Genomic DNA, 15,250 nt, shown 5'->3' with positions numbered 1-15,250 from the left:
GCCACTGTAAATAGCATCTTTTTAAATTTTTGTTTTCCAACTGTTCTTGGTGTTTGGAAGTTCAGTTGATTTTTGCATAATTGACTGATTTCAGTAAACTAGCTAAACCCACTTGCAAATTCCAAAAATTGTCCATTCTTTTGGATTTGTATATATATAATTACATCGTCTGAGAATGATGACAGTTTTATTTATTCTTTTGTCATCCCTATATCTTTTGTTTTTTCTTTTGCTTTACTCCACTGGCTAGGACATCTAATACGATCATCACCAAAATTGGTGATGGTAGACACCCTTGTCTGGTTGCATCTCAGAAAGTGTTCAACATTTTACCTCTAAGCCTGGTGTTTCTCCCCCTTGGCGCTCCGTACAGTGGAAGCGTAGGGTCTTAACCACTGGACCACCAGGGAAGGCCCCACCCAGCATTTTAAATCGTTCCCTTGTGCTGTCAGAAAAAAAGAAAAAAAAGTCTTTAAAAAAATTCTAAAAAGAAAGTAATCATGGAATGGCAACCACAAGAAACCTGTCTACATAAGACACACATCTACTCTTAGGCAGGAAACGATGAAGTGCGCTCCGAGGTGTCAACTTGAAAACACCCACACATCCCACCCAGATGCTGAACAACTGTGGATTCCTTCCCCTCAGAGACTGCGGTTGAAGAAACTATGGTGAGAAAATGGAGGAAACAGACCTCCCTGGATGGGAGTGTTTTGAATTTGGTGTCAGACTGAGGGGCTAGGGTGGTCCAGGAAGGAGGCCGTCCAGCTCAGTGTGGAAAGGAGAAAATAGGAGGGGATATGGTCGGGCTCTGCCCTGGCTCCACCCTCGCCAGTGCCCTGGGACACCCAGTGCCTTCGGACCTCAGCTCCAGGTGTCCCCAACAGTAATAGCACAGTTTAAAAGGTCAGGATGAGAAAGGTAGGTGGGGACTAACTGACCTCAGGCAGTTACTTTCCCACCACTCCTCCATTTCCAAGTTCTTGTGGCAAGGAATGACATCCAATCTCCCTCTTAAAGCTGCTTCTCCCTCGGGGGGTAAAGCCTGGAGGAGTTATCCTGTGGAGGGCGAGTGCCTGACTGGGTTTCTGAAGGCTGCTGCTCTCCACCTCAGGGCTCTTCCACCCCCAGCCCAGCCCAGCCCCATTCCCTGAGCTTGAGGGTTCTGAACTTTTCCCAAATACATTGCCCCACTGCTTTGGCTGTTCTTTTCTACATCTCTATTGCACATTGCATTAATTTCTGTGGAGTGTGTGCTTAGGACTGAATTGCCGAGTGCTTAGGGTATGTGCGTGTTCAACTTTAGTAGGCAATGCCAAACTATTAGCAAAGTCGTTACCCCGATTTATATTCTTACCAGGAATTTATAAGCGATCCTGCAGATCCCTGTCTTCTCCGGTATTTCATGTTGTCAGCAGGGCCGTTCATAACAGGAAAAACCTGGTAACACAAATGCCCCTCAGTGGTGAAGTAGATTAACAAACTATGGAAGATCGACAGCACACCATTGAAAAATTATGAACTGCAGTGCCACACAGCAATATGGATAAATCTTATCAATATAATAATAAGTGAAAGATAAGTCCAAAAGGTCACATACAGCAGGATACCCCCTTTTATAAAGTTGAAAACTGTACATGTTACCTGAAAAACTGGGTTCACCTCTTGGGGGGTGTTGAGCCAAAAGGTACAACCAAGCCAAAGACTGGGAGAAGGGAGAGAACCATATTTTCACTAACACTGGCTTAAAGGTGTGAAACAAGAGGGGTGCTCATGTAGCTAAGGAAGTTGCCATTGAGGGGTCAGTGATGGAGCGATTAAGAGCCAATTTTACTGTGGACAGATTAAACCTTATAAATTATAAGTCAATTAGGGAAAGGAATTTCTTCCTTTTTATGTGTTTGGTACGTATTATTTCTGAGAATTTATATTGGTCCTTGGGAGATGCATATAGGTGTGTGTGTGTGTGTGTGTGTGCATGCATGTGTGTGTGTGTGTGTGTTTATTTTCCAACAGGTACCTCATGGACACTTAAAAGAATAACGTGTATCTGCATAAATCATCCTGGCAAGAAGTCCTTAAAAATGATTGGACTCCAGTGGACCGATAACCACCCTATGTGCATCTTCTGGAATTGGCATGACAAAGCCCACTGCACACTATCCTGATGCCAACTAAACTACTCATGGTTGAATCTAAGTTTTTCCCTTTTTACAAAATATAATGGTGCAGAGTGACCCTTAAGGTGGAGGGGAAAACTGGCATTAAGGTTTCCAACATTATGAAAGTACTCCCAAATTTATCTTCTCTAAATTAAATAAACCCATTTATTTCAGACTTTCCTCATAGAAACCTGTTTCCCAAGCACTGATTTATTTTTTTAATAAATCAAGTTTAATTAAATTCAAGTTTAATTACATATGAATTTAATTAAATTCAAGTTTAATTACATATGAAGTATAATTTATACATAGTAAAATTTACTATTTTAGGGTATATAGATGGATAACAGTATATTCATATTTCACAAACATGTAAGAAGAGTGCAGAAGCAGACTAAACCCCTTCTTTCTGATCTATGTCAATGTGTTTGATTCCAGGAGCCATGATTGCACCCATAGAGTGGCTCAGCTTCAGACCTAAAATGGATTTGAGAAGGTAGGGGTAGAGAATCTCCTGTTTCTACAGAAACACTCAGAGACAGTCTTCACTTATAATCAAGTCTTTTTTTTATTATGATTCAATTATTTATTTATTTATGGCTGTGTTGTGTCTTCCTTGCTGTGTGCGGACTTTTCTCTAGTTGCGGCAAGCGGGGGCTACTCCTTGTTGCGGTGCGTAGACTTCTCACTGCGGTGGCTTCTCTTGCCGAGGAGCACGGGCTCTAGATGCACGGGCTCAGTAGCTGTGGCTCACGGGCTTAGTTGCTCCACGGCATGTGGGATCTTACTGGACCAGGAATCAAACCCGCGTCCCCTGCATTAGCAGGCGGATTCTTAACCACTGCGCCACCAGGGAAGTTCCTATATCAAGTCTTGATAAGGAAATGTGAGGGTCAATTGTTTCTGTGGACAACACATGAGCTGGGTGTTTTCTTAATACCATTCAGGTTCAAGAGTGCCAGGTTGAGACTCCACACTACACTTGAGTCAAGAACCAAAGTTCAATTCTTCGGAAAATCTGGGCCTTCCTAGCTCTTGGAGTCCACAGTCAGATGCATGACAACTCAGGGTTAATTTAATCTTCTTTATTCTAACCATTGAGGTCCTGATGCACCTGCTTTAAAAGGAGCAAGGTGATGAATTTTCTCTGATATTCAAAGTTATAAAAACAAGGACTTCCCTGATGGTCCAGTGGCTAAGACTCCATGCTCCCAATGCAGGGGGCCCAGCTTTGATCCCTGGTCAGGGAACTAGATCCCACATGCCGCAACTAAGGGTCTGCATGCCGCAACTAAAGATCCCACACTTGGCAATGAGGATCCCGCATGCTGCAACGAAGACCCGGCACAGCCAAATAAATAAATATATATTTTTTAAGTTATAAAAATAAAAATCTGAAAAGTCAAGATGGCTCTGATGCATTTGAATAAAAAATGAAACCTCTACAGTTGGTCCTTTACATGGAGTTGGCCTTTCCATGAAAATGTGAAAAGTTATCATTGTTACCAAGAACTGCTTTGGGATCCTCAGACAATAGAATCAATTTATATATTCAATGGGAAAAATCTTCAGTGAATAATTCAAAATTATAACTGAACCCTCAAACTGAGTCACTTTATTTCTACATCATCATCATCATCAATTATTAAATAAGAAATCTATAGCTCTGAGAATAAAACTAAGAGTTTCTCTAAAATCCTGTAATGTGATGGGATCCAAATATAAAGGTATTTTGAATAAATAAGCTTTGTTCCAAAAATGCATGAAATCTTTTCATTGTGATTGTTTCCATGTGTCTATTTGAAAGCTTCACAGGTCAAGTCCAAGAGTGATAGAAAACAGTCTTTATTTTTTTAATGGCATGTTTGCATTAGATAGTCCTACATTAGTGTTATATCTGATCTGGCTTGATTCTGGGTGTTATAACTTGGGAGTGCAGGCTGACATGGCCCCTCAAGAGGGAGTTGTTGCCAGTCGGGGGAAAGAGAAGCAGCGTATCCTCAAAGTTGCCAGATGATTAGAATAGGTGAGACTCTAAAATGAAAGGGCAGGAACATTTTCTTAGCTCCATCCCCATAAATTAAATCATAAAGTCTTGGCTTTCACCAATGTGTAACCATGTGGCTTTACACAATGCCTTACCTTGCGTTTTCCTAAAAATAGATGCTGAGACAAGAACCAGGGGGCAGATGGTTTGTTTGGGGGTAATCCCAGGAAGCAGACATGAGGAAGTGGGGAACATGAGCCTGGGATGCGTGAGAAAAAATAATCACCACCTTCATGTGGTTGGGTTTTTTTTCAAAGTGCTTTGAAATCATTAGTTAAAGGTTAAAGGTTGATTTTAACTTCCCATGATTTGGAATTCTTATCTATCTTTTCTTCTAAAAATATTCCCATGCTGGGCCTGCTCTTCCTGTGTTTGTGTCCATATGTACGAGGGTTGCGCTCAAACTAAAAACATCCATTGACCCGGCCTCCCACCCCAGCCTCTCCTGGAGCATTTCTCTGGCTTGAAAGCCTATGATTCAACGGCTATGGAAGGCTATGAAGATGTAGGTCTGTTTGGTAAATGTCAAGGAACCATTGAAAAACCCATCTGCATTATGCTCAAGGAGGAAAAGAGATATGGCGCTGCTCACTGGAGACCCAGAGGCAAGATGGGTGACACAGGCACGATCATTGATGCCTTTGGCAAGGATTTATCAGGCTCTTCTGGTGTTCCTGCCTAGGATCGGCGCCTGCCAGGAGAAGCAGGTGTAAACAGCCCAGTGACAACACAGGGTGGTATGTGCTATGTATCACCAAGGTGCATAGAAAGTGTGATGGGAACGTTGAGAGGAGAGCAATCAACTCTGTTTAGGGCAGTCCTAATGTCTTCGTAGTCTAGGAGATGTTGAAAGAAACAAATTTACCGGACTGAGACAGGTAGACACCCTCTTCCAGAAGGAGGAACAGCATTGCAAAAGCCCAGGGTCTAGAGTGAGAACCAGTGAAAGGAAAGAGAAAGGGTAGCCAAGAGGAGGGAGAGAAGGTAAGGGCAGTGAAGGGAGATGAAGGCAACTTGCAAAGGAATTTGGACGTAATCTTCTAAACAATGAGGAGCCAGTGAAAAACTTTAAGCAAACAGGTTTGCATTATATAAGGTCACTCGAAGGTGGCTGCAGGGTAGAGAGCAAAGGGGTGAGTTTGGAAGCAGGAGAAGAGGTACTATGTTAGTTTCCTTTGCTGATGTAACAAATTATCACAAACTTAGTGGCTTAAAACACAAATTTATTCTCTTAGAGTTCTGGAGGTCAGAAATCCAAAATGAATCCTAAGGGGTTAAAAAGCAAGGTATTGGCAGGGTTGGTTCCTTCTGCAGGCTCCAGGGGAGAGTCTGTTTCCTTGTCTTCTCCAACTTTTAGAGACCACCTGCCTTGCTTGGCTCCTGGCCCACTTCCTCCACCTTCAAAGTGCATCACTCCAGCTTCTATATCTGTCATCCCATCTCCTCCTTCTTTGACCTTCTTGCTTCCCTTTTATTAGGACCCTTGTGATTACATCAGACCCAGTTGGATCATCCAGGATAATCTCTCCGTCTCAAAATCCTTAATTTAGTCACATCTGCAAAGTCCCTTTGGATATAAGGTAACGTTCACAGTTCCAGGGATTTGGACAGAACATCTCTTGGGGGCCATTATTCAGTCTACTACAGTGATAGTTTCCAAATGAGAGTCAAGTCACATGAACCCCTAAAATACATGGGAATATCCTAAAATAAGGGAGGTCTAGGAAGGAAGAATATAATGTTTCATTTTTTCTCCAATGCAGAATGAGAAACTTGTTACAAACAGAACAAATACACTTAAACAAAAGAAATTAGTATCTAGATGTTCTAGCTTTTTTCTCTTGCTTTCCAATGCTTTCTTTATATATATATATATAGTGTGTGTGTGTGTGTGTTTTCATTATGTAAGTGCTGTGGCCTGCCAATAAGTCATGCAAAACGTAACATTGTTCTCTCTCTTGGGACTTTGATAACAGCATCAAAGTTAGGTAATACTGTATTGAAAACACATTGATGTGTAGTTATTCAGGGAATATATCTTACCTCAACTATTTCCCTTTGAGGTCTTGGAGAGCCCTAGTTGCTTTGATTCATAGTTTTATCTCCCATGGAGTGGAACACACTTTCTACACTAGATGTTTGCTGTCTGCTGTCCCAGCATGGCTTCTTCCTTCCCTCATCTTTACAGTGCTAGATTTTCAAATCAATGTCCAACACACACACACACACACACACACACACACACACACACACACACACACACACGCTTGTTGGTGTAGTCACCATTTTCCATTCCTTGGAGCACAGTCCATGGACCATTGGCCTAAGCTGTTCCCAGTGGAGTGAATGCTGGAATGGAAGAGCTCTCCTATTTGAGGATGTGAATCTAAAACTTCTATAGACACTTAGCCATCCTGAGGATAAAAGTAATACCTCTTTGGAGAGAAGCACACTGTTGAACCACTGAAAAAAATCAACCCTAAAGCCTGTTCTTCCTCTGGACATTCCAGTTAAATGAGCCAGTAAATCCTTTTGCTCATTAAGCTAATTTGAATTGGTTTTCTACTTTTGCAAGCTAACATTTCCTAACAGGAAGATATTTATTCCTTGGTGATTGAATGCGAATAAATAAATGAATAACAAGAAAAATACTTTCATTACAACATTCTTCTTAATGCTGCTCAGAACATTTTTAGTGTTGATCTCATCAAAATATCTGCTTTTCTTCCCTGGGCATTGGCATAATTAGGAAAATATGGTCACATAATTTTAGAATTATATATATCAAATAGAGATACAGAGACGTGGTTTTCTAGGTACAGGGTTTAAGGGGCAGCAATTCTAATGAGACTGCTGAGAATTAGGATCCTGGTCTTGGAGAAGTTTTTGCAAGGTAAGCACTTTGTTTGCCTTAGCTTATTGGAGTTTGGGGTTGTCTTTGGGGGACTCATGGAGATTATGAAGCTGACAAAGCCACTCCTGTTGCCTTTACTGGCTTAAAGATTGCTGCACAGGGTTTCCCTGCTGACGCAGTGGTTAAGAATCTGCCTTTCAATGTAGGGGACACGGGTTCCAGCCCTGGTCTGGGAAGATCCCACATACCGCGGAACAACTAAGCCAGTGCACCACAACTACTGAGCCTGCGCTCTAGAGCCCGTGAGTCACAACTACTGAAGCCCGTGAGCCACAGATACTGAAGCCCGCGTGCCTAGAGCCCATGCTGAGCAACAAGAGAAGCCAGGGCAATGAGAAGCCCGTGCACCACAAGGAAGAGTAGCCCCAGCTCGCCGCAACTAGAAAAAGCCCGTGTGCAGCAATGAAGACCCAACGCAGCCAAAAATAATAAATAAATAAATAAAGTAAATAAATTTATTTTTTAAAAAAAGATTGCTCCTCACTCCTTTCCCAAAAATCATTTAGTGTAATTAAATATTAAATAAAGAAATGGTAAAATCAATTGTAGAACTGAAAAGCAATCCAGTCCCTGGGCTAATTATAATTATAATGTTTATAGGCAACTAAGGAAAAATACCTTAAATGAAGGAAAATGTAAGGGATAGAGTGTTTCACCCTCTTACATCACCAATTCAATTGAATTCTCTCCATTTCTATGAACACCCGTCTGGGGCAGAGAACTGAGGAGTTCTCTGCCTGGGAAGTCTTGAGGATCTCCCACCCCCTCTGTAGCCCCAACCCAGCTGCCACCTCTAGCTACCTGCGAGTCCTCGGGCAGGGGGTCTTCACACAGGAAAGCTCTCCTTCATTTGACAGGAAGAGTTTGAGAAAATTAGAAGACAAGGGGGGGTACTTCCCTGGTGGCGCAGTGGTTAAGAATCCGCCTGCCAATGCAGGGGACACGGGTTTGAGCCCTGGCCCAGGAAGATCCCACATGCCGCGTAGCAACTAAGCCCATGCGCCACAACTACTGAGCCCACGTGCCACAACTACTGCAGGCCATGTGCCTAGAGCCTGTGCTCCGCAACAAAGCGTAGCCCCCGCTTGCCGCAACTAGAGAAAGCCCACGCACAGCAATGAAGACCCAATGCAACCAAAAAATAAATAAATAAATTTATTTAAAAAAAAAAAAGAAGACGAGGGGGTGGAAAGAGGAAGTAGGTATGGCATTGTTATTATTATTATTAACAACAGTTGCAACGACATGGGGCTTGGAAATTGGATCTATGTTCACCCATTCACGCCAGGGTGGGTTCTCTGACAGTCCCAGAGCCCAGGAATCCTGGGGAAAATACTGGAATGCAGCAATGGGTAGCTTTCTGATGTAGAAAGCCAGCAGTGGCTGCACTTGCCTATATTCCCTGAGGAGAAAGAAGCTGATGTTAGAGGTGGGAGGAGCCTGGGGTGGCACACGGATCCGGGGTGGGTGGAGCCATTAGAGGAAGTGGGAGGGGTTCCAGTGCCCCACCCACTTCTCCAAGCATGACAGAGGGAGCTGTTGTCTTGGAGCTGCACCAGGGTGCGAGCAGCCCCACGTGTGATGTGACTTGGACGTGACCAGCGTTCGAGAACAATCTGACGTACATTAGGGCGTATAAGTAGATAACTGACGCGTCTGGGAGCAGAGAGAGAGGTCAACTGAGGAAAAGGTTATTTATTCACTTTCTACCTGCTGCTATTATCTAGGGTCAAGTTCAGAGTTAAAGCAGGTGAGCCATCTGGCAGGAAGAGATACGTTGCAGGGAAGAGACGAAGCTAACCAGTAAGTACCGTGCATCCAGTTCTAATCATCCGCCTGCCTTCTACACGATGTCTGCCGTCTCTCTTCCTTCCAGGGCTTGAAAGAGACAGAAGGGCTCCATCCGGGTTGCCTGGCCTGCCCTGCCCCTGAGCCACCTTCGTAGTTCCCCTAGTCTGCTCCCAATTTCCAGAAGGAAAATAATGCAGACCAGTTGGAAAGGAAAGGGAATTTTGGCTAAAAGGTGGCAGCTCTTCTGTAAAATGTCCCCCTCATAGTTAAAGAAAATGGTTGTTGGGCTCTAGAAAATGTCACAGAATGTGAAAAGGAGAGGCTCTGAGTTTATAGGTGTTCAAATTGAAGCTGGAGTTGACCACAAAAAGTGTTTAGTCCCAACCCTTTTTATTTTTTTTCTGGCCTCGCCCTGCAGCATGCAGGATCTTAGTTCCCAGATCAGGAATCGATCCCGTGTCCCCTGCAAATGGAAGCGCAGAGTCTTAACCACTGGACCACCAGGGAAGCCCGGCAGCCCTTCTTTTTATTTGGGAAGAAACAGAGAGCTAGGAAGGTTAAGGGTTGTTCCCATGGTCATCTAGTCCCCCTCTCAGGTAGACATCTTTAAGTGGATCTGTCAAGCGCATAAGCTAATGACCTCCCTCCACCTTCCCTGGGAATTTTACTTAATACAGGTAAATCCCTAATAGCCACGTGGGTGCTCTGAGAACTTAGCCCACCTGCTGTAACTGATCAGATCAGGGGTGTATACCCAGCTGTGTCCGTCATTCATCTTTCAATATTTGAAACCACAAAAAAAGAAATAAGAAAAAAAATTGAAACCATTAGTGGTTCAAAACTCTTTCTGTGGCTGGAAATATAGCTTGTAGATTCAGGAAATATAACACATATATGTTAATGACTCATACTCCCCTGTCGTGTACTTGTGCACAAAGGAGCAAAGAAACAGGTCAGCAGAGTGAAGCAATTGCGCAGAAAATGGCAGAAAAATGTGAACAGAGTGTGAACCCTAGGGCCTTCTAGTTCCTTTTCCCAGTCACTCACTGAGCTTAGCTGCATTCCTGCTCTTGGGTTCCATGACACATCCCTGCCAACCCCACCCCTTTTCTCCTTGTGTTAGTTCAACTTACTTGCTTCTATTACTTGCAACCAAAGAACACTAATATCCCCTCACAGTAAGTGTGAGTAGGCGTGGGAGCCAGCAGGACTCTCTCTGCTTGCACTCCGGGCCATCAAGCAGGGAGCCTACCTTATCCTTCCTTTTCCCACTGGACGCTGAGGAAACACTGGCAGTAGGACCACTGGGAACTGCTTTTCCGAACCCAGAAGGATGTAGCACAGAAGGGACACTGCTAAGAGCATCAAGATGCCCACATGATAGGGACGCATATAAAAAGGGAAGAGATCACAGCTGAGCTGTCTGACCATCTGAATTACTGCCCCAAATCCTCCCTGGGACAGCCCAGCTGTGGCTTTCTCCTTTTCTCTGTCTGAGATCCAGTCATGACTACTTGCTGTCACAGTCTCTGTATGTTGTTGGATCAGTCCTTATGGCCATTTCTGCAAGCCTAGCTGAGTCTGGGTCTCCTCCTTGGAAGCAAATATTCTCTAACTGCAGTTCCTCTGCTGTCCTCTCACAGCCAGGATTACAGACCTCTAGTCCCTGGTTCTACATTTCTTGGGACAGTCATCTGTGTTCTTTTGCCTGGGCCCAATCCCCAGGGTATCCCCACCCTCCCCTGTCTTAGGTTGGGTTCCTCAGGAATAGAACCTGGGAGAAGCATTTGTGCAAGTAGTTTATCTCAAGGAGTGCCGGCAGGGAAATGGGAGGTGACAGAGGGAAGGGAAGGCAGCTGATCAAGTGTGTATTAGAGGGCAGGTTACCACTCTGGGCAACTGGGGTGCAATCCTGTCTTGGGGACTTGGGGAGACAGTGAGAAAATGTCTCAGAGTTTCCCACCCTAAGGCACAAGGAAGCTAAAGTCTATTTATCTTCCAATTCCCAAGCAACATTGATGCCGAAATCTCAGCTTCTCTGTACACCGGTGCCGAATTGAATCTCTGAGACAGAGTTTTGGGTGAAGTAGAAAAGAATAGCTTTATTGCCTTGCCAGGCAAGGGGGGCCACAGCGGCTAATGCCCTCAAAACCGTGTCTCCCAACTTGGAGAAGTTAGTGAGGAGTTTTATAGTAATGGTTCAAAGAGGGCGTGATCAGCTCGTGGACATTCTTCAGATGGGTTCGTGGTGAAGTAAGTAGGAGTCAGCGTCATCAACCTTCAGGTTCCAACGGGTCTGGGGTCTACATGCTTGTGGGCAGAATACCATTGTTAATCATTAACTTCTCCCACCTGGAGGGGGTTTCAGTATCTGCAAAACAGCTCAAAGATATTGATGGGGAACGAGGACCTTGTCCCAAGGCTGCACTATTGTTTCTCTTGACTGTTTCTCCCTGGTCTCGCAAACCCTCCCTTCCCTAATTAACAACTGCTTGAATCTGCCCGTTGGAACTCAGGGAAGTCACGGAGGCTGAAAGAAGCCTATTTCCTGTAATCAAAGGATTTGTGCCCAGGAGCCCCACAGGGCTGCCCGGTATCAACATTAACTGATGGCTGTTCCTGGAAGATAAACTTGCCAATACCGCCACCTGATCCCACGCTGGGACCGAGAACAAGCCAGCAGGCAGAGATGTAGGTCCTTGCAGTAGGACACCTTCCACACATGTCCCCTGGTGAGGTACCAGGGGACGTGGGCAGAGCACAGTAGTGTCCACTACAGTCCACTTGTCCCGACTGCACCTAGGCTTTGGTACATGGTTACACGAGCATGGCATGGTCCAACATGAACTAAAGTCTAAGACAAATCATTCAGCTATGAGGACCCTAGAGCCCTGCATCCAGCAGAGACAAGCTCTAGAACTTTAACCTCATGCCAATGATCATCCCCACTCAGCTTTAACCGCCAGGGAGCAGAATTAAATCCTTTGAACACTGGAAATGTTATTTTGTGGAGTGAGTCACATATGTATAAAGTCGATGGTGTTTGTTTTTAAGGAAAAGCCTTATTCTCAAGGCTGTTCCAGGTTTTTATCAAGTCTTTCTTTCCCTCTTTTCTTCCATGAATGTAAATGCAGGATCAAGGAATGCCACGGGACAGAGATTTTGTTCCCTTGCTAAGTCATATCACAGTCGAAAGAGCATGGACTTTGGAACCTATCAAGCTAGTTCTATTTCTACTTTTGTGTCTTAAAAAAATCCTTCCCAACCCTGAAGTCAGGACGATATACTTCAATATATTTTCTAAAGTCTTTGTAGCCTTTCACATTTAAATATTTAATCCAATTAGAATTGATTTTCATATATGGATTTGCTTTTTTTGTCCATATAGATAACCCAATGGTCCAAGAAATGTTAAGGGAACCACTGGCCGAAACTGCCCCCCCTTGGCCAGACAAGATGGTAGCCACTTGCATGAGTTATCTTACAACAGGAGGTCCTGGTAAGGAACGAGGAACTAACAAGCTACCACCAACCAGAAGAATTCGGGAAAGGTCAAAAGGAGAGAGGAGACGCCAGCCCATATGTCCGACCAATCTCCCAGAACCCTTCTCGCTGGAATCCATCTTGGCTGAGTGATGCACGTGCCACTAGGATGGACCCTGAGTCAGAGTGATTGGCCAGGGACAACCCGGAAGCTAACCCAATTACCATAAAACCCCAGACCGCGAGCCACATGGCAGAGCAGTTCTCCTGGGTTCCGTTACCCTGCGGCTCTCCGCCCGGGGGGCCCCTTCCCGATAGTCTCTTGCTTTGTTAGCACGTGTGTCTCCTCGGACAATTCATTTCTGATTGTTAAACAAGAGCCCACTCTCAGGCCCTGGAAGGGATTCCCCTTCTTGCAACAGAAACATTTATTGAAAAGACCATCATTTCTCCACTGGATCACAGTATCACCTTTTCATATATCAAGTGCCCATATGAGTGTAAGTTTGTTCCAGGCTCTATTCTGTTCCATGTGTCTATTTGTCCATCCCTGGAGCAACACCACACTGTCTTAATCAGTATGGCTTACAAGTTTTCTATTTATTTATTTATTTATTTATATTTTAGGCCGCACCATGCGGCATGCGGGACCTTAGTTCCCTGACCAGGGATAGAAGCCACACCCACTGCGATGGAAGCGCAGGGTCTTAACCACTGGACTGCCAGGGAAGTCCTGGCTTACAAGTTTTTATATCTGGTAGAATAGGTTCTCCTACCTTATTTTTCTTGTAGACTGCCTCACCAATTCTTGGCCCTTTTGTATTTCAGTATAAACTATAGAATCAGCTTGTCAAAGTAATTGATGGAATTTTGATTGGGATTGCTGAATCTACAAATCAATTTGGGGAGAATTAACATACATATAGTATGCTTCCTTCCATCTATATAAAGTTAAAAGCTTGGAAAAACTAATCTAAGGTGTTTAGAGATGGATAAATTTAAAATATAACAAGGAATCAATAACACAAAAGTCAGTGGAGTGGTTACCTCCAAGAGGAAAGTAAAGGGCCGTGATTTCGAAGGGATACACAAGGAGCCTTTGTTTTATTTCTTGACCTGATGGTAGTTATATGGGTGTCTGCCTTATAATTATTTATGAAAATGTGTATTTATGATTTGTTTAATTTTTGTCATATAGTTCATAATAAAATATTTTCAAAATTCTAACTCTGCCTTCTTACTAGTTATTACATTAATTTTTGTTACAATAGTCTCTCTCTGAGCCCCAGTTTTCCCATTTGTAAACTGGAGCTCATACCTACATCACAGATTTATCTCTTCTTACAACATTGCAAACAGCACATAGTACTGCGCTTAGCACATGGTAGATCATCAGAAAAATGCTGATTTCCTTTCCCCTCCCAGGCAATCTCTAGTCAAATCAGTCAGAGATGAAAGGACAACCTCTAGGACGATTATGTATTCGGGAGTCCCCTGCATGCGGCCTTGGACTTGCACTCTGTCCTGTACTAAAGGAGTGTTGACTGGACAGTGAGTTTATCTCCTGCTCTTTCTGGAAATCATGACATCTGTCAGTTTCATCACTTTAGGTGTAGGGCAAAGTGAAGTTCGTTCAATAATGCTTATCTCTAAACCAGCCTTCTGCGGAGTCACCAATTGGCAATGGGCTTTCTCTCCACCCCTTTCACTCTGTCCTTGGCTCTAGAGAAAGTGAACCTGTAGCCTTTGACCCCTACTGGTAAGCACTGTCAGATTGCAAATGGTGGTGGAGTTTTTAAAATAATTCATGCTTAATTGAAATCCCTTTAAAATAATGCCATGGGTGCTGGGGAGAGCACTGTGTGATTGATATCTATATCTACATCTACATCTATATCTATATATAGATGTAGATATATATATCCTTTGCAGCTGTTACAAGCTAGGTACCAAATTTAGTCCCTTAATAATAAAAATTAAAACAATAATGGTTAAGATATTTTGAATGACTGCAAAATATGCCAATCACTTTGTTTGCACTTCAGGTGTATTATTTTATTTAATCTTCTCATGATAATAAGTATAATTTTTATCCCTCACTTTACAGATTAGTAAACTGGGTCTTAGAGAAGTTATGACTTGCCCAGTGTCTCACAACTAGTAAATTGTGGAGACCTTAGCTGTGTATCTAAATTTGTGGAACGGCAAGTTAAGAACTGAAGTGGTGGATATACACACATTCTCAGGCACACAAACTGGCTCATATGCCATGTCTTCTATATATTTCTTCAATGAATGACTATCACAAAAATGGTGTGTTCTCCAACCTGTGACATTTCTCCATGACTGGTGGACACGTATCAGCGCACTAACAAATAACCACGACGAGCCTCCTGCTCAGACCGTCTCAGTGAGCATTAGTTCATCGTGATAAAAATGAGATGATGGAGGAATAAAAGCACACACCTTATAACCCCACTTATCACAAGTGCATTTTATAGCCAAAATGTTCCACATCTGAAGGAAATAAAATTTTCAACTGCACACAAAATCGGCTGCTGTTTGGGCCTCAGAGAAAGTAATTGTCTGTGGTCGAAAGAAATACCTCATCCAAGACACACAAGACCCACTGCTGCAAAATTTGGAATTGGAACAAAGAGTGTCTTAAGTCTCGTTGTTTAGCCAGAAATATAACACATAAACTTGGGGGCTGTGAGGGAGCAATATTCCCTGTGCCCAAAGTAGCAGAGAAATCAGTCCACTAGAGAAAGAGCATGCCCAGAGTGAAACATGGTACAGAAAGAAACAGAAAAACAAGGTTAAGAGAAAGAGCTCTGAGGGCTTGGTGTGTCC

The sequence above is a fragment of the Grampus griseus genome, assembly GCF_964374135.1.
Source record: "Grampus griseus genome assembly, chromosome: 4".
NCBI classification, from domain to species: domain Eukaryota; kingdom Metazoa; phylum Chordata; class Mammalia; order Artiodactyla; family Delphinidae; genus Grampus; species Grampus griseus.
The sequence above is the reverse complement of the archived record's forward strand: the minus strand, read 5'-3'. Positions refer to the sequence as shown.